Raw genomic sequence first — 25929 nt, forward strand, 5'->3', positions numbered from 1 at the left:
TGCTAATATAATATTTCTTTTAATGCAACTTGTTTAGTTCCAACCGGGATCATGAAGTTTCACGCTTAGATGCTCTCACGTGCTTGTGTTTTATTTGATAGTTAAATGGTTAACTAGTTTAATTTATAATGAAACTTAATAAATAAAATGTGACTAAGTTTACCTCGTCTTTACAAATATAAATTAAATTGAACTAATTAGATATCTCCTTTCACATGTGTTTTTTTAATTAAAATAAATCAAGCTTATAGTTTCTTTTCTGTTTCAATATAATCTTCCAATAGTTATATCTTTTCAGCAATAGCTTCGTTCTCAGCGTCTCTTGCGTTCTCATGATCGTAGTTTCGAGCCCTCTTCTTTAGTGTGCTCTTTTAATGCTTTTCTTCTGTTTAGTGCCTTGTCCTTAGTTGTGCTTGTTTTGCTTGCTTGTATGTTTGTCCCCGATGCTTATTGCGAGTAGAAGGAACGCAGTTCGAGAGCTGTGAAGATGAAGATCGAGATGCAAGAGCAAGTGTTGAAGACTCTGAGCAGTTATTATATGGATTTAAGGTAAGTATATTTCTTGATCATATTTTGTCCTACTCACATTTACTTTACGCTTGCATGCATTAAATTGATGGGTACATATTATTCTTCTCGTTCATCCATGTCCTTGAATAGCCGGGTTAATTTTATAAAATCTTTTGGGTAGATTTGCTTAGTTGCTGAATAATGGTTATGGGTGGTTTACAATAATGATACATGAGACATGACTCTATTCTTTATATTTTTTCGGAACAATATGGTGAACTTGTGAAGTTAATTAAAATCAATCATGGAGCGACCACCCGGAAAAATAGCGCAACCACAAGGACTATATGGCTTTGGTCTTGGTTGATTAATTAGATGTCTCTAGCTTGTTAGTAGCTTACCGAAAGACGCAAGAGGGGGGGGGACTAGGTTCAAGAGGGGTACTCGGCCTGCCAGAGGGGTTTTTGGTACGCCTACGGGTACGCTTGCTCTGGTGGAGGGTGCACTCGCCTAACGACTGAAACCTTAGCGGGCTACTACTGGTTAGAGAGTCTTTGTAAATGCCTCGTAGTGTACCCATGTAGTCATACCTAATGAAGTGTGGTGAGTGTGCCTGATCAGCATTGCGTGACGGGTAACACGACTTGTGGGTAAAGTGTGCAATCTCTGCAGAGTGAAAACTGATATATCAGCCGTGCTCACGGTTAAGAGCGGCTCGGACCCTCACATGTCTACTTAATTGAAATTATTATTTAATTCAAATGCTAAATTGTTCCGAGGCTTATTTATTCAGTTATCAATATCTTTTTCATAAATGTGGGATGGTTTCATACATGATTAGTAAATCGGCTGTTAATGTTCAGCTATTAATTAAAATGCTTACCACTTATTCAGCCAGCCTTTATTCTTGATTTAGCCTTGCATGTCATATATTTCTTAATATACTTGCTGAGTACGATATGTGCTCACCCTTGCTATAACCACACTGCTCAGAAGAGAAAACTGCTTGAAGTTTGCTGAAGATGTTGCTAAGTTCTAGGCGTACACAACCCCCGGTCGATTGCCTATAAAGTGTGGAGCCATCATTTCCAGTTGAAGCTGTGTATCTCTAATAGACCTTTTAATCATTGTAAGTCTCTTTTTCGTGACATTGTTGCTCATTTTGCCATTATGACGTCACTATATGTATGAAACTTGATCCTGGCATATCCAATTAGTAATAGTAAGATAAATAACAGAGACCATCCAACTACTAAAACCAGACAAATTTGACCCTTAGGATGATTTTGATGGTGGTTTTGTATTTTTTTAAAAAAATAAAAAATCTAATTAGATCTTAAAAATCAAAACTGATTCATTTTAAATCAGAAAAATGTGAATCTAGTACCAAAAGTTCTCTAAAAATGTAACCTATCTATTATTGCAATATTTGAATCTTATTTCTATTGACGCAAAAATCCAACCAGACGGATCCTCGCGCTAATCAACACAATCCGGGGAGATCTGGTTCACTGTGTCGTACCAAACCCGAATCGGCGTGCGTGGTGTGCACTGGCATACCAGTCAATTTGACCATTCAACAGATAAGGTGAAGATGATTCTTTTGAAGTCAAAGGCGATCGACCGATGTGATCCTGGCACCGGTAGCGATGATGATGTAGCCAAATAAGTTATCGGCCATGAAGTCGATTTCAGCATCCTGATGTGCATGAGCAACTCATTGGCTATCTGAATCAAATCTATAAGATTGATAACATTAAGGCATAAAAATTATCGGCTAGCAAGCCAATAGGAAACGGAGCGCCATTGAGATCATGATCCATTATGAATATAGCCATAAACCAACAAAGCTTCAACTAACATTACCAATAGTATTTTCTAGGTGAAATGACAGATGCGCCCGGAAGTTGCAATGTAGAAGTACTGCCAGCAATAGGTTAATCTACACTTCGCCAGCCAATAGATCTATTCATGGCAAAACTTGGTTTCAATGGCATTTGAGAAGTAACCAAGATTTAGCTGCAACAGGCTATTGAATAATCTAACATCTATTTCAACAAGATAAAACTAATTACAGCGAGCCGAATAACAAGACGATAAATTCAAGTGGTATCAGCCGATGCGATCTTAATCAAGGCTAGGATAGATGTGATTCTACCATATCTAGCAAGAGGTAACCATGCTCGTAAAACAGGGCAAAATCAATAATTGGCGAATATCGTAGATCCAAACAGAAGCGATGCGCCGTCAGTCGAAGATCCAAGGTACTCGATAACTGTTGGATAAGAACCAGATTCAATGACAGCGATTCGCCCTGAAGTTGAGATCTGGGATACCCGGTAGATTAAGACTCTGGCGAATTGGAGATCGAGACTATGCAGCCCAAGTTGCTGAAAAATTCATCAAAAATCTACATTACTCCTACTCCTAGGGAAGAAAGGTAAAGATTCTTGAGAAAGTAAATTATTTTGTGTTAATCGATGTTGACAGCTCTTAAGTATCAATTTTAGGCAGTCAAATCCTACATAAATACATAAAAGGTAAACACCAACATAGTGGTAGGGGTTTATTACTAACCATTTCCACAAGTGTTGGTAAATATTTTTATGTAGATGAAATAAGGTTGAAAACTCACCTCATGAGCAAGAAAACACACTCCTCAATCCAAGACAAAGAGTGTCGACCAATCAGAGACAACTAGTGACGTCACATGAATCAAAGGGCCCATTAAAACAAGTAAACAGACATACCAAAAGCTTAGACATGCGGAAATGAGATTATGGGACATGTAGCAGCCTCTCAGTCAAAATTGGGTCGGTTTGGGGCCACACACCGGAAGGCCGACCACCTCGGTCAGCGGACCAGTGGTCTGCGCCATCGACCTTGAGCTTTGACATGCAGCTTTGTGGAAACTTCCTTAAGGTGGTTCCAGGTGCATTCCAGGTGCCTCCCCTGCTGAAATGCGGCCGAGAAGCTCCCTTTGCCCCCCTCTATAAATATAGAGGGGGTAAGAATAGAAGACATCCATCAAGTGGTCAACAAGCTTTTTCTTTAGTTTAGGGTTACCTTGCAAAGGGGTAGAGGTACTTAGGAGGGGCGCCGGTCCTCGGTGCTCTTCTCCAAATTGTACCTCTATGAGAGTGAGAGAGTAGTTCGAGTGATTTGCCCGGGTGTCGGCATTCTTCTCCCATCTTGTACCTCTACGGATGCTGCTACATTCTTCTACTTTTAGTAAGTATTTGTGATTCCTATCTCTAGTATTTTACTTGGTATGGTAGATGTAGTAGTGCTTGTAGTTGAGTGAGATCAATTCTCTTACTCGCAGGTTTGTCGCTCCGTATTTATATGGAGTGCTATAGTTTGCTACAGGGTACCAAACGTAGTTAGACTGTAGTGGTAATCAATAGCATAGATGTGATATCTAGGCTAGGGGTTATGCTTCGTTAGCCTTAGATCCCACGGTTTGTTAAAGGTAGGCCGTAGGTAGTGATAGCACTATTGGTCCTCTATAATCCACCACGTTCGGATATAGCGTAGAGCTGTTGGCCGAAGTCGGCTGGCAAACCAGGTGTAAGCCGATGCCCGAAACGAGTATTGTGCTCGAGAGATCAAGTTTTAACTCAGCTATAATGCTATCTTAGGAATCCTCTCTACACTTGCCACCTATCTTGGTGTGTTCTTGGACTGATTAGAATAAGTTTTAGTGTACACACGTTCCCATTCGATAACCCTTAGAATACTCTTAGGTGAAAGGTACAACGGTATTCGTGTGTTTGCGGATTTATTCGTGACGCTAAAATATCCAACAAACTTTCTGGCGCCGTTGCCGGGGAACGGTCGTTGCATCTTTCTTCTTACCTAGTCATCCTCGTATTTTTTTCCTTTTCTTTTTTTCTACCTTGACCCCGCTAGCTATCCATAGGAAAGCTGTCTTTTGAAAACTTCTCTATCCCACGAGATTTATTCCGTATCATCTTTTGCTTTTCTTTACTTCTACCTTTACCCCCACTATTGAAATGAAAAAGATTTCTTTACTTCTATCTTTATCCCCACTATTGAAATGAAAAAGAAATAAGAAAAGAATGAGAGGTAAAAAAAGACCTTTGGTCTCGGTTGGTAACACCAATCGAGACTAAAACGTGCGTCTGCCACGTCGGCGATGGCAGTCCTCTTTGGCCCCGATTGGTGTTATTAGTTTCGGTTGCTAGATCCAGGATAAAAGGACCCAAGTTTTGTCCCGGACTGGCAGTCTCGATTGAAAAATCGGGACAACAAGAGTTTTTCATCCAGGATAACATACGTGTTCTGTAGGAGTGAGCGCAGGGTCATCGCTACCGCGTTAATATTCTGACTGGCTCGCGTGAACATTGGGCTACCCTTCGCTCCTTGCACAGTGTCTTGCTGGACCTCGCGGGCTCGCTGCCGCGCTCCGGCATTCCTGTCTTGAGAAATTTTTTAATTTTTATATTATTTTTTCTGATTTACCAAAAATATATGCCGATTTTTTTTTTCAAAAATGTCATCCTACCGCCAATTCATCCGGCAGAAGGTAGGTACCACTGGATGAACCGGCGGCAGGTGCACTGTAGAAAATATACGGCCGGTTCATCCGGCGAAAAGGTTACTGTAGCATTTTCAATGACCCTGTAGCGGCGTGGCACCAAATCAACCGGCGGTGCTGTAGCAATTCACTGTAGCACATTTTCAAAAAATTATAACAAATTCATAGGGATTCGGATGGTGATAAAATTTATACGAAAATTATAGACCTCGACGAGATCTACCACTTTGTAATTCAAACTTTTTTCATTTGGAATCATTCTGGTGTTTAAATAATCGACACAACATTTAGATCTAAAAAATCAGATCGAAACAAGTCGTGCTGCTCATCGGAAGTGCACCGGGAATTTTTCATCTAAACAACGCTAGACTTGTTGTAATTACAAAGTTGTTTAGATCTGATTCCCGGTGCACCCCCAATGAGCAGCACGATTTGTTTAGATCTGATTTTTTCGATCTAAATGTTGTGTCGATTATTTAAACACCAAAATGATTCTAAATGAAAAAAGTTTGAATTACAAAGCTGTAGATCTCGTCGAGGTCTATAATTTTCGTATAAATTTTATCTCCATCCGAATCCATATGAATTTGTTACAATTTTTTGAAAATGTGCTACAGTACCGCGTTTGATTTGACGGCAAGCCGCTACAGTGCCAGTGAAAAACGCTACAGCAACCTTTCGCCGGATGAACCGCGGTATGTTTTCTACCGTGCACCTACCGCCGGTTCATCCGGCGGTACCTTCATTCCGCCGGTTGAACTGGCGGCAGGATAACATTTTTATAAAAAAAATTCGGCATATATTTTTGAGAAATCGGAAAAAAATAATATAAAAATTAGAAAAATTCATGTCTTCACGATGGGGCATAGTTTGCTCGGCATCCAGCTCGAGGCGTTGGACCTTGAGGAGCTCCGCGCGGGTATGCCTCCTGTTGGGCCGTCGTGTGGTGTGGCGGCGGGGTGGCAGCTTTGCCGGCCTCACCATTCGTACAGCATGCGGTCCATCCCCTGGAGTATAAACTAGTATTGTTTCTCTGGTACAAAGATTCATATACAACACTTCACATTTTATATGGTCGGCTGAGTTTCCTATAGAAAACAACTTTTCACTGCTGCATAAACAATTCTTTCTCTAGTACAGAGATTCATATATAACACTTTACACGTCCCCTAAAAGAACACACTTAGGCATGCTTAGTTCCCAAAATTTTCTCTGCGCTACAGTAACTTTGAATATTTGACTACTAATTTGGAGTATTAAATGTGGATAACTGACAAAACATATTCCATAACCTCCTGGCAAAATCGCGAGACGAATCTAATGAACCTAATTATGCAATGATTAGACAATGTCATGCTACAGTACAATCTTTAATGATGGATTAATTAGGCTTAATAGATTCGCCTCACGATTTCCCGTCCATCCGTGTAATTAGTTTTATAATTAGTATATATTTGATACTTCTAATTAGTGTTGTAAAAGTTCCCAAAAATTTTCACCCAAAATTTTTCACCACACGTAGTAGTAAGAGATTCGGATTTAGAACTACCTCTAGCTAGTATCGGGCAAATGGCAAGGTTAAGCATCATTGCAGGTCACAGGTAACACGTAAATGTGCGTACAGGGTTGTGAGTATTTGAACCTACAACCTCCGGACTCGCGCGTACTTTTCTCCACCTATGTATCACATGTGATTTAGTAGGAGATGCATTTTTTTTGAAGCACCACGTGGAGGATCATTTAGTATCGAGCCAAGACACTGGACGGTACTAAATATCATATTTTAGTACCGACTAGTATTATTGATCGGTACTAAATGGCCACATCATTTTAGATACTGGGCCAAAATAAACATCAGCTGGTACTAAAATGCGATATTTAGTACTAGCCGATGTTTTGGTCTAGTACTAAAATAGTTCCAAGGGCTTTCAAATTTAAATCTAGTACTAATAAAATGGATCCGGAAAAGCTTTAGTACCGGACCAAAACTTAACCGGTACTAACCGAAGAAACGAAAGCTCATTTTTCTAGCAGTGCAGAATATGACTGTTAATGTGCAATGAGTGTTGGGTTGGTCCAGCTAGCATACTAGGCAAGCATGGTCAACAAATTAGTAAATCAGTGATTGTGCTGTTTAGCTGTCGTATCGAAATATCTAATGGAAAGCAATTAGTAGAGGCCATCCAAGGTAATTAACGCATACGAAGTTATTGGTACATTATTGCTGCGGGCTGTACGTTCTATTATACTACTACATATATGGAGGCGAGACCAGTTTTCCTCGTTGCAAATAAAGCGACGCACGCCTCAGTGCCCCAACATCCAACCGTACTACCGATATTCACCAGCAAAAATCTAACATGAGGGATACTACTCTGATGGCCATGTTATGCTTCGTTATGCTTTTTGGATCTCTAGCATTATAACCTTTTGTCCCTCCAATTCTGGCAGATATACAAATATAGGAAATTAACTTAACTTAGATCTTAACTAATACAGGATCTATATCTACTCAAGTAAGCACAAAACCTTAAAACATATGATCGAGTTTAGATCTAGACCGGGGAGAAGCGGCATGACGGATGTATCAGATCCATCGGCCATCTTGGTTGGCGAAGTAGGCGTTGTAGTCGTAGTTGCCGTAGTCGGAGTAGTCGTACTCGCTGGAGTTGAAGAAGACCTCGGCGGGTACCAGCGTCCTTCCAACCTCCAGCAGCACTATCCATGGACGATGGCGGCGGCGCGGTGGTCACCTTCAGGTGACTCTAGCACCGCCGTAGATCAGGCGGCTGTAGGGGTTGGGGTTTCTCTTTGGCTAGGTTTTTCACTTCAGTCCAAAGGAGCAGGACCCCACCCCTATTTAATATGGCGCTGGGTAACCTGGGGTCACAACCATGGACAGGTTGAGCCCTCGACCAGAGCGCTAAACGGGCTTTTCCCGTTTTCTTATTTGCTGTATTTTCGGCGTTTTTGACCACCAAAAATTCCAACAACAAAATCACAAATTTATAGTGATATAGATGTCCTAGAGACAAAGCCGCACAATTCTCCTTAAATCTACTAGTTTTGATATAACTTTTTAAGAAGTTTATATTTAATGCAAAGTACCGCAGGTCGTCCACAACTTCTGGATTCCAGGATGACTTCTCATGCTGACACTGTCAACTCCACGTCATTTTTAGATGGGCACCGTATCCTATGAAAATCACCCCTTTTATGCAAACTTTGGAAACTCCAATCAGCACTGTTAGATCGTCATCCAAGGGCCATCCCCAACCTGACGTGCGCTGCACCCTCCATCTGCTTCTGTCAGCGCCGTCAGGCCTCCGTCCGTTCCGTTTACGCCCAGGACGTCCCGCACCCGACGCTGCAAGCCCTAGGGGCTAGGGCGCGCTCCGCCGGCGGACAGCAGCACCACCAGCGCTGCCGGTCTCCAGCAGGAACACAAGCGCCACCGCCCTCCATCTCCACGGATATGGTGCCATTTATCTGCCCAGGTGATGAATTCATCGGTCATACCACGGTCTTCTACCCTGCAAAGCTCCGATCCACGGGCGCCAGCAATGACGGCGGTTCGGGGGATCGGAGGAAGCCGAGTCTGTCGCGGCAGGTCGATCCTCGCCAAGTTGCCCGGCGACGGCGGGAGGGTCCCGAGAGGCTACGTGCCCATGGTGCTCGTCGGCGACGGCGAGGAGCGGCGGATCATGGTGCGCGTGCGTCGAGATGCTCAGGCCAGGAGCCATGGCGGCCGTTCTGGAGATGGACGCGCAGCAGTTCCGAGCTTTGCAGGGTCCCCTGCGGCGCCGGCCGGTTCCAGCAGATGCTCGGCGTGGCGTGCGAAGCTAGATAGGAGTAGATGATGAATCGCGTGTACAGATGCACGCCTCTGTGCTGCTGAATCTGTTCATTCTTTGGTTCGAATGAATCTCTTCCGGTCCTCATGGTGTACAGATGGAAAGAATCTGCATATATACATCAGATTCCATGGATTGGTTTTCATCTCTGAAGCTTGCGTGCGTGTAAATGTTGGTACTACTCACTGATTCCACAAGAGATTTGCAAAGCGAAATCGTGAGGCGGGATTATCCCTATCCCATAGATAGAGTGATAGATACATCCGAAAATGAACTCAAGAAAAAAAACAGCAAAAAGGGCGCGCGGCGGCTCTAGCTGAACGGAGGGCGGCGGCGCTGCTAGAGATGGAGGGCGGCGGCGCTTGTGTTCCTGCTGGAGACTGCCGTCGGAGCGCGCCCCAGGGCCGGCAGCGTCGGGGGCGGGATGTCCTGGGCGGAAACGGAATGGACGGAGGCCTGACGGCGCTGACGGAAGCGGATGGGGGCGCAGCGCATGTCAGGTTGGGGTTGGCCCTTGGATGACGATCTTACGGTGCTGATTGGAGTTTCCAAAATTTGTATAGAAGAGGTGTTTTCCATAGGATACGGTGCCTTTTGGATGAGAGAAAGTTGACCCTTAACTTTTGCGTCAAGACAACATGCAATTATTTCAATCCTGAATATGGTATTTGCTACTGCTGCCCTGATGACAGCCACAAAGAGTACTGCCATTTGAAGTTGGAAGACTGTAGGGCCAACTGCGCCACTTGCAGACCTAAATGCTCGTGAAAGTTATATCGTTACTCGGTGATGGAAGGTTGATCGTCTGGATGCAACATTGAGCACAAGTTTGAAGCATTATCAGTTGTAAAAAGGGTTCTATTTTAATAAAATCTTGTCCCTTTCTTAAAAAGAAAGGTACAAAGTCATCTAGGTTGGATCAAAATGCGGGGAAAATGCGTTACACTCCCATTACACTCTGTTGTTGGTAACTTGAAACCCTCCTGATACATACTGTGCCCTGTAAAAACTGGGCGCCAAATAAACCTGGCAGGCAGCACACATGGTGATCGATCTTTTTTTTTCTGATGCTAGCTAGCTGCTGAGAGCAAACACCAGAGATAGCCAGCTAGCCAGCAAACAAAAACTCGTATGATACATGATAAAGTCACGCGACAAGATCAAAATAGGAAAATGCATGTGTGTAAACAGTAGGCGCGACGACGCGTGTGTGAATAGGAGTGGAGACTGGAGGGTATACGTAGTACGTACCACTCCACATGCCGCACTGATGACTAGTACTGGATGGCACTGTAGAGCCATTTTTGTTGCCTTCCCATTCCACTTGCTACGAGTGCCTGCTGTGGTTTTAGTAGCAGGCCGTCCTCTTGCGATCCCCTCACAAGCAAGCGCACAAACCCACACCACAAGACCTCCTCGGCTAGGAACACGGCCGTCGTGAAGACGATGGCGTCCATCTCGACCTGATCAGGAGGGAGCTGAGTCCAGACGACGCAGCCAGAGTGCTCCACTGCTCTGGCCTGGGAAGACGACGGCCAGCAACGCAAGGATGCGGCCGCTTGGCATCACCATGCATGAGAGGTACGGCGTCACCACTCTTTCTTCTCCCTGCAATGCGTACTGCCACCCGTCTTCTGTGCTACCATTTTGCAACGACGACTCGACGAGTTGCCTGCTCGATTAGCAGAGACGCACTTTTTTGGATGACACCACGTACCCCATTTCATTTTTCATGTTCTTCATGGCCATTAAAGTTTGAATAATGTTTCCCTTGCTCATCATGTAGGCTAGCTAGTGTAGATCTATCGATTTTGTTCCTGATTAGTCCAGCTTTCTCGAGAGCTAGAGAAGGGAAATCCTTCGGTGGACACAAGAGCAGGTGCGCACGGTGTAGTTGAGCGACGCGTGGATCTTATTATAGGAGGGGCTAATTAGTTAAGACGCAGGTTACTTTTTCACTTTTCCATTTCTCGATAACACGCCTAGGTGGCCTATAACCAGTAGGGTGTGCACGGTAGCAGCTTTTCATGATGTAGTGGTTGTGTTGTAGTGGGTATAGTGGTGACCATGCACACTATCTTTTACAAGATATATTTTCCCGGGACCGGATCAGCTGACGTTGGGGCTACTGACATTGGGTCACTACCAGCGGGCCCCAGCGCTAGTGGGCCTCACATGCAGTGGCTCAAAGTCAGCCACCCCAACTGCAGCGGATCTCAATCCTATTTTCCCAGTAGCTTTTACCAGTCGCACTATATGAGCACTAGGGTCAGATAGTGAGTGTACATCAACGCGTCAGATAGTGACGATCCAGCCATCGTTATCATTGCTAACTGCTACGCGTGTTGCGTGCCTCCGATCGCCTGCTCGGCCCCACCCCACCCTGCCGCGCATCCTCGCCGCGGACTGTTATATATGGGCCTTTCCATTCATGCTACTCACTGCATTCTTACATGCATGTATGCGCCGCCAGTGCTGGCCATGGATCTCTCTTGGCAGTAGAGATACGTACAGCTAGCCTTTTTTTTTGTTTGTGTTTGTTGCCTCATGATTTTACCCGAACCATTTTTTTTGTATGATTAGGTTTGTGTGTGTTCGTCTTTGTGCGAATGTGATACTAATTAGAAGTATCTATATATATCTTGAGATTTTGCTTCAACCTTTGTCATCGAAACCTAATTAAACATCAGTAATACTAGTAGGGTGCACGTGCCACACCACACGTGTTTGAAGAACAATATTGCAAAAAAAAACACACTACATTTTAGTTGCAAAATGCATTTTAATGAAACTATATATGACGAAAATATGCAGTCAGGTCAAAACATTCATACCATAATAGATGATTCAGTTGTTGTAGCAGTGAAGATTCGCTTCAGAAAAGACATGCCGGATGATGATTCGGCCACCGGAGATAAGCCTAAGATAGTAGGGATGCCCCACATGTTTTAAGAACCACATTATGAACAGAAATTGTGTGAAAACAAATTAACACGCACAACATACAGCTGGTTTGCTAGCATGTGTTCTCAAAAGTCTACTAAATAAGTATTGATGTCTATAAAACATCCAGTAATTTATAATTTATACCAAGGTTTTAAAAAACGCTAGACGCTAGGCAAACACTTGCCTATGGTTTAGAGTTTTTTGTGATTAAACGTAGATTGAACATGATTAAATGTGTGTTGTGATTAAATGACACTGTGATTAAACGCAACGCTTGGCCACCGTTCAACGTTTAATCAATTAAATGATGTTTAAAACATTTTTTAAACACTGATTTATACTTATACTAAAGATGTTCATGCGTCAAGGATGTATCTTCAAAAATTCTAATAGATGAAAATTTTAGCCTAAGTGCAATTCAACCACGTGTAACACTCGAAAACATGTCATGACTCATGAGTACAAACTGAAACATAAATACATGATGTATGTATTGTGGCTTAAACAAGGTCAAGTATAAACTGGAACATAGGGTCATAAATACAAACCAAAACATACAAAATGTATTGTGGTTTCTGTTAAAGAAATTCTACATAGGGAATGTTTTGAATATTCCCAAGAAAAAAAATCGATTGATCCGGCCCCTCTACGGCATCTACAATTACAAACACCACTAATTTAGTCAGTTCTTAAGCAAAGATAAACCAGCACTATAGAGAAAAGTGATAGGATAATAACAAATATTATGACATAACATAGCATTTGTAAGCAAAGATAAGTAAGTAAGATTTGTACAACTGATTTGCACATATTTTGCATTCACTAATAGTGATCATTTCAAATTGATTCTATACCCAACTGATTCCTTTACGATTGAGTTTTGGTTCAGACATAAAGTGTCATGTATTTGTTATAACTGTTACATATTGCCTTGGATGATAATTTTTTATCCTCCCGACACGTCCTCTTCCACATCTATAAAAAAACATGAAAAATAAGACTTCTCTTCCCCAAATAAGACTCATGATTCTATTAAAGCAATTGGTACAAAAATAAGACTTCTATTCCCCCAAATAAGACTTCCTTCCACATCAATTAAAGCAATTGGTACAAAAAGGGTAATGATTCAGAATATATCAATAAATCTCTTGGGAATTGAAAACAAAATCAAAGTTATTAAAGATTAGAAGCAGTTCTCCTAACTGAAGCAAAACCTGCACTGAAGAGAGTCTGCACTATGCTTGAATGTTACTGACATGAGAACCACATTTGGCAAAATTGCACATGCTAATTCCTAAAATTGTTAATGATCTCTAGCATACACATAAACCGTACATATAACAAGGGTTAGATACGTAGTTGATTTATGAACCAAATTCCCACAAGAAGGGATCTCACGTGGTCCATTTTACCACAAGGCTCATATACTGCTCATAGCCACAGGGCAAATAAAGCTGTTGACGCAAAAATCAACACACTGGAATCCGAGGGCAAGTGTTCGCCGAGTCACGGAAAGTCAACCAAGCATGCCAGTCAATTTGACCTGAAATTGACAAGGGAGAAAACAAAGTCAAATTCGAGAGCGTATCGGCTGGGATTCCGAATATCTCTCAGATGGGTGTATCGGCAAGCTTTGCCGATTGTAAGGATCACCGGGGTGTCCGACCCTAGAGGGGGAGGGGGTGAACAGGGTCGCTAATCGCTTTCTATCCTAAGGCTCAATCTATTTGCATAAGATAAACTTAACACATCCTACACATGCTAGTTATGACTAAGGTTTATCTATGCTACTCTCTACTTACTCCTAAAAGACTTGCAACCTATAACCAATCCTAATCAAACTAACTAGGAAAGTAAAGGTACGCAAGATAGAGTAAATGTGGAAACGTAATACGGTAAGTAAAGAGGTAAGGGAGAGAATATGCAAACTCCCGTGAAGACACCAAGACACACGATTTAACGTGGTTCGGTTAGGACACCAAGTCCCTCCCTACGTCCACGGCCACTTGTCCAACAAGAACAAGTGTGATGCCAAGTCTCTTCGCTTGATCACCGTCTTGTGTTCGCCACCAAGGCTTCCGGCAAGCAAAGGCTAAGTGGCGCCAACTCTATAACTTATGTTTGTGTGACTAATATGCTTTACAAGTGCTATTTATTGTAGTCACCTAGAGCTATCTCCATGAGTTCAATTTCTTTTGAACACTACCCCTACAAGTCACAATTGGCATCACATTTGGTGTCAAGATAGGAGGTGCCACAAGCTTTGAAAAAGGGGGAGCTTGTTCAAACAAAGGGATATATGCCAAAGTTAGTTGGTATAATACTCTATCACTAGTAAATTTCTTTTGCTACTAATGCTCCTTGTTGCTAGTGGTTATGAAGCTTTTAGGTGTTTGATGACAAAGGAGGAGAAATGTACCCTAAAAGCAAGCAAATAGTTTGGAGTAAATGATGCCATTAGCAAGGGGGAGGAATGGAAAATGCAATGCAAAAGGATGCCTGGTGATAGGGGGAGGTACTTAGTCAATGTGGGGGAGAAGTGCAATTTGATGATCCCATGGACTAAGGTACAATTTTTTTCATTGCTCATATGGTTCAAACCACACAATTGTCTTACATTGGCCACAAGCCATTGTTTCACAATTGCTATCAAGCCGGAAGTATTTCGTCCTATGGACTATTCAAATGCCGGTGGCTTTTTAAATGAGCTTTGAAATGTCATCCGAGCAAGCTAAGTAGTTTCTAACTTTTCAAATTGGTATCAATTTCATATTCTTGCAATTCATCTTGCTTGTTTTGGTTGTATTGTCATCAATCACCAAAAAGGGGGAGATTGTAGCAAAAATGGCCTTTCGTGCCATATTTCAATATAATGTTTTGGTGATTGATATAGACAACACAACACTTGGACAAGAATTAGTCCAAGTGTTGTGTTGTCTATATCAATCACCAAAACATTATATTGAAATATGGCATGAGAGGCCATTTTCACTACACCGATACCATAGACGATAAAAAGATATTAAATGAAAGCACGTAACAAACGAGTGTATCGGCAGGATCAGCCGATACACTAAATGACAAAACCGGCTTTGAACAGCCGATCGTGCATGTATGACAAGATCTAAGATACGAATGTGTAGGTCAGATGATGTGAAGCTAAAAACAGATCTAAACCGGCTCTTGAGATAACAAAAGTGTTACTCCAAAACCTAAAGCCGATCTAATATATTTTTAAATATGATAATGGCCAAAAAGCATAGGAAAACCTACAAATCTAGCCGATATCGATAATTGGTGAATAAATCTAGGCGAGACGACAGCGATGCGCCCGAAAGTCAAAGCCTAGATAAACTCGATAACTTTTGAATAGATTTGAACGAAGCCACAACGATGCGCCCGGTAGCTAAAGCTCAAATATACTCGGTAAAACAAAAACTCACCAGCAAATCAAGTCGCTCGAATGTGAGGCATCCTTGATCAACTTAAAAGAACTCGTCGAAAAAAAAGAAAAGGTGAAGTCGCCGAAAAAGTGCAAAGAAATTGTAAAGTTTGTTATATTGGATGTGTATCAAGTTTTTCCGGTCCCTTACAACTGATATATATAGCCTAGCGTTATCAAGTCCTAGCCGATTACGGCAAACATTACTTGACCCTAAAGAAAAGACTATCTACAAAATAAACTACTTAAAATATTACAACCGAATCATCAAGATTTTCATAGAGTCCGGATCCTCTTCTCCTTCCTTGACTTCATCGGCAACTCTCCATCGGCCGAGCACCAAAGCTGGCGGATCAGCATCTTCGCAGAATATTCCTCTAGCCCATCGTACGAGCTCCATCGGCCGATTCTAACCCTGTGTATCTTTTGGTTTCTTCCAAATCGGCCACCTTCCCTTCACAAAAATCACCTTCCTTGACACGTGTCAAAAAACGGTGTCAACACATGCCCCCCCAGTTTCGGAATAATTTGTTTTGTTCCGAAATTACTTCAACCAGCATTCAAAGTCATTCCTCGTACCCCATGCACACGGCTTACCCCGTACAACTGGGTAAAACTCTTCTTTGCCCCTGGCCTTTCGCCTTCCATCTGCGCAAGCCCAACGCGCCGATTCACTTTCCGTCTTTTTCCTGTCCAGACAGATCCATAAAAATCACCCTCCGGCTCTACATCGGCAACAAGCCTCCATTAGCTACAACACCTCTTCCTTTCTCTTTCCAACAGCTCCAAAAAACCCTAGGTTTTCCTGTAGCAATGGCGGGCTCCAAGCGCCCCGATGAGGGTCCCTCTAATGCCCCGCCGGCGATCCGTCGCCGCGTGGAGTAAGCCCCTCTTTCTTCCGTCTTCGGATTGCCACGCTTTTGTTCAACTTTGATCTCTAACATTTCTGCCTCTTTTCTGTAAAGTGACAATGCTTCTTCTGGTTCCTCCAACTCGGAGGGACCCCCTTTCCCTGGTGTTCCCGAGAGCAGAGCAAGATGATGAGGTTGCTATAACCCCTTTCCCTCCAAAACCCTCAACAATTTGAACATATCAGGAGGTAGCGCGTGATGATGAGGTTGCTATAACCCCAATCAGAGCAGAGCAAGATGAAGCTGTAGCAGCAAGTCATCAGGCGAGGCAGGCCAAGATGAAGCCGGAACATCGGATGAGATCACTGAGGTGGCGGATCCGGAGGAATGAAGATTTCTAGCACCCGAGTACCCCGGTAGGTGTTATCCTGTACCTCTATTTGCACCTCGAGATCAGAGCGGCATCAGAACGGAACAGATTTACATCAAATCATGTACTTTATACGTGTATATGTACAGCTATTATATAGAATAAAAAGATACCCTCTCCGTCGCCACATTTCAAAATCATTTGAACCATTTGCTTTCTCTCTCATCCTCTCCGTCTAAACCCACGGTCGGTGGTCCCGAGGCCAGCGAGCGACACCGGCGGCGGCGCGCCCAGATCCGGCGATGGTGTGTCCCGATCCGGCGTTGGCGGGCTCAGATCCGGCGGTGCTGCATGCGGCGGCGGGCGATACCACGGTCAGCGGTGCTGCATGCCACGGCGGGGCGCGACCGCGGCCCGCGAGGAAGCGCGCGACAGAGGGTCGCGATCGCGGCTAGCGGTGCTGCGCGTGGCGGCCAGGAGGGACCACGGACGGCGGTGGTGACCGCGGCGGCGGCGGGATGAGTGAAGAGAAGGCGGCCGCGTCCAGGTCGAGGTTAGCGACGAGACGCCCGGGTGCGCCGCCTCCAGATTCGCCAGCTCCTCGCCCGCCACCTCCGCCACCCACGCGCAGCCCACCCCCTGACGCCATCGCCCTCGCCGCTGCGTCGGGTGGGGGACGGATGCCGATGGCGGTCTTTGAGGACGCCAAATCCGGTCTGCACGGTGTTCTCCCAGATCCAGTATACGCAGGGCTCTCCTGCGCCGACATAGATGCGTCGCGGCTGCCCCTCCCTGCCGGCGACGAAGGAGGCCCTTGCCAGTGTCGGGCGGGCCGGTGGTCGCGGCCGCCCCTCCCGCTACCAGGCGGGCAGGAGCTGGTGCTGCCCCCCCACGCGGTCCCTCCTCCGCGCACGCGGTTGCGAAGCAGGCCGGAGGCTGTGCCATCCACCCCCTTCCCAGCACGTGGCGACAGAGGAGGCACCCCGGCCGCCCATCCCGGTGCGTGGTCGCCGCTCATACCGTCCCGTCGGCGCGCGAAGCCACCGAGGGCACCGGTTCCCGACGAGGCCTCCGCCGCCTCCGAGGACCCCATCGTCCTCCACCGCCGCCACTAGGAGCTCGCCTCCGTGCTCCACTTCCTCATGGTGAGCCTAGGGTTTCTTCCCGCACTCGCGATCCGCGGATCGTGTGGGGCATTTCGGTTTTTCCGTGCGCAATTCATGGGATTCGGGTTCTCTTTCGTGGGTTGCAGGTGTTTGAGCCGGTGATCAAGGCGGACCTAGGGCTCTCGGTGGAGGAGATCGAGATGGCGCTCGCGTCGAACAACCGCAAGCTAGCTCGCATCCACGTCGCCCTTTTGAAGGTGATTTATTTATCTGTTCCTAAGTGTGCGTGGGCTCTCATATATTTGCTTCAGATTCGCTTGTTTGTATAATTTGGTATCCGCCAGTGTGTTTGGCTGTGCGGGTCTGCATTTTTACTTTCAAATCAGGTGTTCGCATTTTGCTTTTAAATGAGTTGCATATCGGCATAATCATTATCTCGAGAGACCTGAGAGGTTTGATGATTGCCTAGAGTAACAAGTTCTGTGTTGATGACTTGATGGGCTTGTGCTGTCATTAATAGCTATAAACTTCACAGAAACAGATGCATCATGTTCTGTTTTTCTCTTATGGCTAGTGGTAGAGTGCATGGTTGTGATTGTTCATATCATGGATTCCAGGAAATGTTTCTTTTTGACTGTAGTAACATGAATTCCTGATTGCCTTCATTTATTTGATATCAAGATTACTCCTTGTAGTTACGAGCACTCTTCTTGTATCAAGCTAGGGATAGTATCAAGCTGGTAATTGGTAATGTGTTCATGACAACGCAGCAGCCAATTAGGTTGTATAGACATAATACACTTCTTTTATTTAATCCAGTTGTTTATTGTAGATAACCTATTTATGCTACTTTATCTCATATATTGTCATGTGTGATGTTGTTAAAGAATAGCAGCTTCATAATGATGAATTCTATCAGTTATCTTTTATTAGCACATACGTCTTGGGTTCTTAGCTGCATACTAAGTTATCACCATGATAACAGGCTATTATCCAAGAACACAATGATGCATTGCTGGAAACAACAAATGAAATCCAAAGGATGCCCAAGAATGCAGATTCAGTCCATCTGATGGAAACACATTCAGGATTTCTTCCTACCATTTCTGATGATGTGCATTTTATGGAAGTCCTGAAGGTTCAGAACTGTGAAACTCCTAGGTCTCATCAGAGCTCGACTGTACCAGATGCAATGAGGTATGTAAACTTTGTTCCTTCTGCTACTGGTACTGATAAAATAACTGAACAAGAAATGTAATTGTTCTTTATGTCTGAAGATGCCACTGACAAGCTCCAGCCTCAGCCACAACAGCAAGCTCAAGCTTGCCCCATCCCGACAGCAACCTCATGACTGCCACATCCAGCCACGGTGAGTCGGTGAGATCTCTCTCTCTCTCTCCATGTATGTGTTGCACATCTGATATTAAAAATTAGGTCTCATGACTTATGATAGGTTAAGCTGCGATTTCTTCTCTGGTGTAGCAATGCAGCACTGTCGGAGTGTGGTTGTGTCCAAATTGAGTGTGCTTGTATTGGTATGTATAAAGTTCTGGATTGTGTAGTGTAATCAACGAGAAAATGTGTATTTGCATGTATGAAGAAACATGTGTGAAATTCTGGATCGTGTAGATTAATCAATATAAAAAATACTCTTCAGTTTTCCGATACTTCGTAGCAGGTATGCGCTTCATTTATGGATGATGTTTATGCTTGCCTGTCCTACTGTTTTGGTTGGTTAATTGGCTGCATAAGTGTAGCTGCTAATTCAGTTCTTTGCTTCATATTCAACATCTCTTCCTGTGTATATTGTCTAAATGCACTCCTCTAACTATTGAACATCTCTTTCATTAACGCATTGCTTCATGTATATGTCTACAGCAATAAGAAAATGATATAATTTTCTAATTCAAGTTGAATACATGTCAATCAACTGCAAAAAAAAAAAGAATTTAGCAGTCCATTATCTTTTTTTGAAAGACTAAACATATGATTGTCACATGGTTTTTTTTGCATTCCTAACTGATGTGGTACTATGATTAAGGCATGTCCTTGTTTAACTAGTTAATCTGCTCACTTGAGATGAAATTTTATTATTTTGTTAGTAATTTAATGTTTATATCGCTGCTTAGGTGTGCTACGAGGGATGAGACGGTACTACCAGGGTTACCTATGTGGATGTGGTGCCAGAATGTACAGCTGGACTGGAGGCATCAAAAGTATTTAAAATTTTTTCTCCATCATCCACCTAGTGTTAGATGGTACAAGGTAAAATGCTCAAATGCTCAAGGTTCAGCACCTAGAACTTCAGCTTAAGGCGGTATCTCCTGGTACCAGTTACCCAGTTCGCGCCACTTACATGACTCGGTGGTGAAGGGGTACTGGGGTGTATTGGGTAGGAGGTTGTATGGAGTATTAGTAAGGCGGAAGAGGAATGTATGTAGTAAATAATTTATATATTAATTGAAGTATTATAAACTCGATTCTTAAAGAGTTTGTCTGTACAAGGATGTACAAACGAGAATAGAACAACAACAACAACATAGCCTTTTTTTCCCAAACAAGTTGGGGTAGGCTAATGTACAAACGAGAATATGTAACAAATTTTATACTTATACAAACTAGTATAATTTAAATATTAATTAAAACATTTTAAAACAGAGTTGGTTCTGTAGGGGATTCTCTCCATATTACATGTGAGATCATGTAACAGATTGTACTAGGCATATGCAATTAAATATGGTATTAATACTTATTAGATGTTCAGACTCAACGGCTGGAAAATATATATGGTACCCATTTGAAATATCAGAATGTTTAATAACTGACGCATGCCTCATACAGTCAAATGAAAAAAGCGTTAAATATCAGAACATTTGAAAAAAAATGTTAAATATCAAAACATTTGAAATTTGAATGTGTGGCTGTAAAGTGGACATGCACCCCTACTGCCCTACAACATTGCCGTTGGGATAAGACAGCATCTGACATGCGCCAGGCAAAGAGCAGATATACGGAGTGAAAAAAAATCAATACATGTGAATACATCCATAAAGGACAAAGTTTCACAAATCTCGGTAGATAATCAGCGTGCACGATAGAACGGACCGCAGTGGTGGGGTACAAAATGGTTTATTCGGATCCGGAGCAGGTGCAAACTGAAAGGAGGACCGGGCCTAGCTCTGCCACTCTTCCAGGAACAACGTAAGCATTGCTGATCCCACATGCATGCATGGGTCCAGGATCATTATGTTTATTCGCCTGCTGCGCTGCATTAATTGGATCTGGCTCCTCACCAGGTAATTTAGATATTGCATTCCGTAAATCACTTGTAACACTAGACACAAAAACAAGATACAAAAAACAAAACAAAAAAAAACAAAATAAAAACAAAAACAAAACAAGACATACAGATCGATTCTGGATGGGATCCAACGGTCCACGTTTGTGATTTATGCAAATACAAGATCTAAGTCACCTTAAAAGGAGTAAATCTCTAATAATGAACTTGCTTGTTGGTATGTATTTTATTCCTCTCGTGTTAGCTACTGCATTGTCGGCCAATATTGGTACTACGTACTTGTGTCCCAAATGACCATGGACCGTAGATTTAATAACATATTACCTCCTATGGAGTAATAGATTTAATTTTTTGTTATACATATTATGAAATCTAAAAATAGAAAAATATCTTCCTATTAGGTCTAACTTGGTTGTGTTAGATTCAACTTTATTTTTTCTTTCCTGTCATAGCTGTTCACATGGATTTGTTAGAATAGAAAACAATGTGCGTGGCCAGGAAACTCCCTCATGTGAACGTCACATAAAAAAAGTAACATGGCACACTAAAAAACGTGACATGGCCTGCTAAAAAAATGTGACATGGTATTTCATAACTTTTTATTTCTGCAACGTGGTATAATGACAAATGATATATCTAATATTTGATAGAAATATTACACACTATGTGCACGCGATATTTTTTTTGAATGATGTACACATTTTTTAAAATATATATACATGGATTTCCTAGCTCTATACCTCTAACTAGAATACTAGATTGATCTATCAGAAATGTGACAAAAAAAGCCCACATGCAGATGAATCCCCCCCCCCAAGTGTAGGGTGACCAATTATAACCGGTAGTTTCTATTTTTTATTTTTAATAATTACTTTCCCATTGCTAAAATTCAATGGTTCAGATGTATTTATCTCTTATCTCCTAGAAGGTAGGAGAGAGTATCATAGAGCCTGTTTGGTTCAGCCCCTAGAAATTCTAGTGGGCAATTCTCTAAGGATTTATAGGGAGCAAATAGCAACCCCCCCCCCCCCCCCCCCCTAAAGCCCCTAAATTTTCCATTTCTCTAGCTGATGAAAGTGGGCTAGAAGCCCCTAGAAAGAAAGCCTCTTGGACACTCCCTGCCCCTCCGCTTGCACCCGTGCCACCCCTCCCCTCCACTAGGGGTAATTTGGTCTTTTTATACAAGCCAATAAATGCAGTTTAGGGGGCTAATCCCAACAGCACCCCCCCTGACTTTTGAGTGCCCCACTAGCTCAACTAGTGAACCAAACAGGCCCTTAGCATGGCCCATGTTTTCATTCATGTCGTACGTGTGTTGCAGCTTATGAGATCACTCAGGTGGAGGAGTAGGTGCAAACTGTCGCACTGGACTGCACTTTCCTGAGAAACCTGTTTGCGAAACTTGCCATCGCGTACGTCTTCACAACTTTACTAGACATAGCATTAGCTGTTCTCGTGCCACCCGCGGATCTTGAGAGGAAGTACATCTGGCCCGTTTACTTCATGGCAATGATTGCCTCTTGGACCTTCTCACTGATCATCCGATGCGGCTTGAACAATCCCTACATGACAACCAAACTTCCTCATCTCTGCTTCGTCTCCAACAACGTGGACGTGCATGTCCTTGGTTCAAAATAAAATCACTTGAGATTCAATATATTACTTCTTATATATACTATACTGTGCTAATTGATGCTTAATTAATATTACCGTAGGTCATGTCTCCCTGCGCGCCTCGGTGATCACTACACTGGCAATGCTGGCGGTCATGATGTACTGCAGCTGGGGTTCCTTTAGGAAACATGAAGTTAACTTCTGGAAGGTGGGCCTTTTCGGCTTCACGGCCCTAGTTGGCCCTAGTACCTACTGCGAATGAATTGTACTCCGATCCTGCTGATCGATTTCACTACATGAAGGTCTTGACTCCACTACTTTTGTCACCCTCGAAGTTGTACCTGGCGGGCAAAGTGGTCGCAAAGTCTCCTATGTGAAGGTGCCCGTCAACAAGGTGTTCCTCATACACGATGCATGCAAGGTGGATGTCAGCAACAAGAATGCAACAGGGCAACTGTACGTGGAGGCCTCCACGGACTCGGCTCGCAACATACTCTCCATCAGCGTCTGCACATTTCTCAGCCTCGGCAGCGGAGCCAGCGTGGGGGCTGGGGGGCGGGGGCTCAAGCCCCCCTACCCCCAAAAACTCCATGGAAATTTGAGGGAGGAAGGAGGGAGAGAAAGAGAAAAAAGAGTGAGATGAAGAGAAAAAGAGAGACTGGAGGAAGGAGAAGGGAGATGAGCCCCACTACCTCCATTCGCCCCTGCTCATCCTTGAGCAGGTAGAGCTAGGGCCAATTGATAATCTCTGGGACGATTTGATAATCTCCACGGCAATGACGATTTGATAATCTCTGGGACAGTACTACTGATAAGTAGCATTATTGAGCAGGTAGAGGTAGGGCCAATTCTGTCCGTGAGTGGGGCTGCTGGTCGGTCCAACCAGGAACGCATGAACCTTATGCATGAAAAATTTTCTAAAACCCATCACGGCAATGAACGTACGCCTGCCGCCAATAATGATATATCTTCCTTCCTCATCCAATCCAAAGAAACGAAATGCACAATATTTTCTTATTTCATATATAATCTTCTTGAAGCAAAAAAATGAATATGCTTGCTACTTTGCACATTTTTTATTAATCTGGAAAACAATATCTTGGTCATTATGTTTAGGCTATAAGACATATCTTGCTAATATATATATATATATATATATATATATAGACATATCTTTAGGCTGTATATAGTCATGTCCTTTTCTTGAAGAATAGGTTATAATAAAAAAAAAGATATGTGCTTCATGGTTCTCATACTGCTGGTGGTAATATCAAGTAATCTCTCTCTCTCTCTCATGAATTTGGTTCCCATCTCTTTTATTTTCACGTAGATTGGTTCTTATATGATATGATTTTGGCCTTCAACATTTTTAGATTGGGAGGCTGCAGCAGTTGATCCGGAATGCCTTACCCCACCAAATAAGCAGATGCCTTGTTCCGCCTCATTGGAGATGAGGCACGCGTGCAACAAGAAGTGCATTCAAGAGAACTATCAAGATGGTGATTGCTACTTCAAGAACTTCCCGAAGCTTCGTTGCATGTGTCGCAAACCTGGCTGCGCAGCTACTCCCTCCGTCCTGAAATGTAAGGCATCCTGGCATTTTACCAGATTCATTGAACATTCTCTGAATCTAGACAAACTGTATGTTCAGATTCATTGAATATTCTATAAATCTGGACACAGTAAAACACTCCTAGGATGTCTTACATTTCAGGACGGAGGGAGTACACTGTACCCTATGTAAGAAACAAGAAGTGTAAAACAAAGCTATAACACATTAACACCCAGGATTTTCTCAAAACCTGGAGGCTACCAAAAACATTAAAAAAACACACAAGTCAAGAAATTATCCAAAATTTTGGCAGTCTCCTCTTTAAGTATGATATACTGGAGAACCATGTAAATTAACCAATAACATATGAATGATAAAAAACATCACAGTCCAAGCCGACGACAAAATAAAATAACCCGACCAAGCCCAAGGCCATCTCAACCAAGACAATAACTAAGAGAACAAGTTTGACCGATTACACTTTATGAACTAATTAAGGTTTAAACTACGCAGGTAAAAATAAATGTGTGTGCTCTTGAAGATCGTGCTACTTCCAATTCCCATGCATGCCGCAATCATTTGGTACCTAAAATCCAAATAAAAACAAGGGTTGAGTAAAAATACTCAGCAAGCACAAATAGAACCGGAAAGAACATGACGACAACGATTCATGAAACATAAATGAATGAACACTAGTGAAATAGTAGTTCCCCTCTGAAACGGACACAACCTGAAATATCTTTAGCGTTTACGCAAGTGGGGCCAGCACTTACTCATATGAACATGGATATAAGAACCAAATTGCACATCCGGATCCATCGGAACATGAATGGAATGTAAATGAACAACTTGAACTGGAATATTGAGACATGAATACCATTAACAGAAACATAGAAATATCAGATAATAATAATAATCAACCAAACATATCATTGCATATGTTCGTCATGCACTTGCCTTAACCTTGGCGAAAACCCGACGTAATGCTCTCGGCTCTATAACACACCAACCTGTGGAGTAAACCACACTTATAAACTAGTACAAGATACACGACTATAAATTATACTATGATAGCATGAACTAATCCCACAATCGAATCTAACTGGTGTCACCCAGATATTCGTCTATCGGCTGCAAGGCTCACTATTTTGACAATATCTTTTGATGCTTTTAACCAAATGCAGCAAATAAATACAACTTGGATATCTACTGAAAATATCTTACAACTTTCATTTTGGCGTGGTTCGGAAAAATTTGACCACTAACCAGGGCGAAACTATATAAATCACTGGATTGCTTTTGCGCTACAACCCAAGCGAGGAAGAATCCTCGTACTTGACTCCTTGGAGATTGGCCGACGTTTAATTACAAGGATTTCTTATTCATCCTCAGAATGTTAGTGAACTTATTATCCTCCATATGTACATTTCATGCAAATCTTTCCATATAAATTATGCATTTACAAACTAACTTCTCACCTCTTTCTTTTTCATACAGGGCTTGTCACCTCTTTCTTTTCTATACAGGGCTTCTCACCTCTTTCTTTTTCATACAGGGCTTACCAACACTACATTAAATTAGAAGGTGTCCATAACCTCGACAAGAAAAAAAATGACTATACACACAAACTTCCTGGGCCACAAGCAACCTGCTTGTTCCGTGTACTGCGGGTACTACATGTGTGAGCATCTCAGGGTGCAAGGGCGATACACAATTGATCCTGAACGTGTAAGAGACTACTCTTTATTAGGGATAGATTTACATGTGTTACATTATTTTTGCGTAAATCTAACATGTGCTTACTTTTTCCCTGGATTCTCGTTAA

The 25929-nt window shown here is 42.9% G+C and overlaps 1 long non-coding RNA gene across 1 annotated transcript; it reads left to right on the forward strand.

The window, feature by feature from the left end:
- Positions 1-17804: 17804 nt before the first annotated feature.
- Positions 17805-20106, forward strand: LOC120671902. Its single transcript, XR_005673900.1, has 4 exons — positions 17805-17897; positions 18626-18837; positions 18918-19009; positions 19770-20106. It is a non-coding gene; the product is annotated as an uncharacterized LOC120671902 (long non-coding RNA).
- The last annotated feature ends 5823 nt before the right edge of the window (positions 20107-25929 follow it).

This window comes from Panicum virgatum, chromosome 5N (genome assembly GCF_016808335.1).
Source record: "Panicum virgatum strain AP13 chromosome 5N, P.virgatum_v5, whole genome shotgun sequence".
NCBI classification, from domain to species: domain Eukaryota; kingdom Viridiplantae; phylum Streptophyta; class Magnoliopsida; order Poales; family Poaceae; genus Panicum; species Panicum virgatum.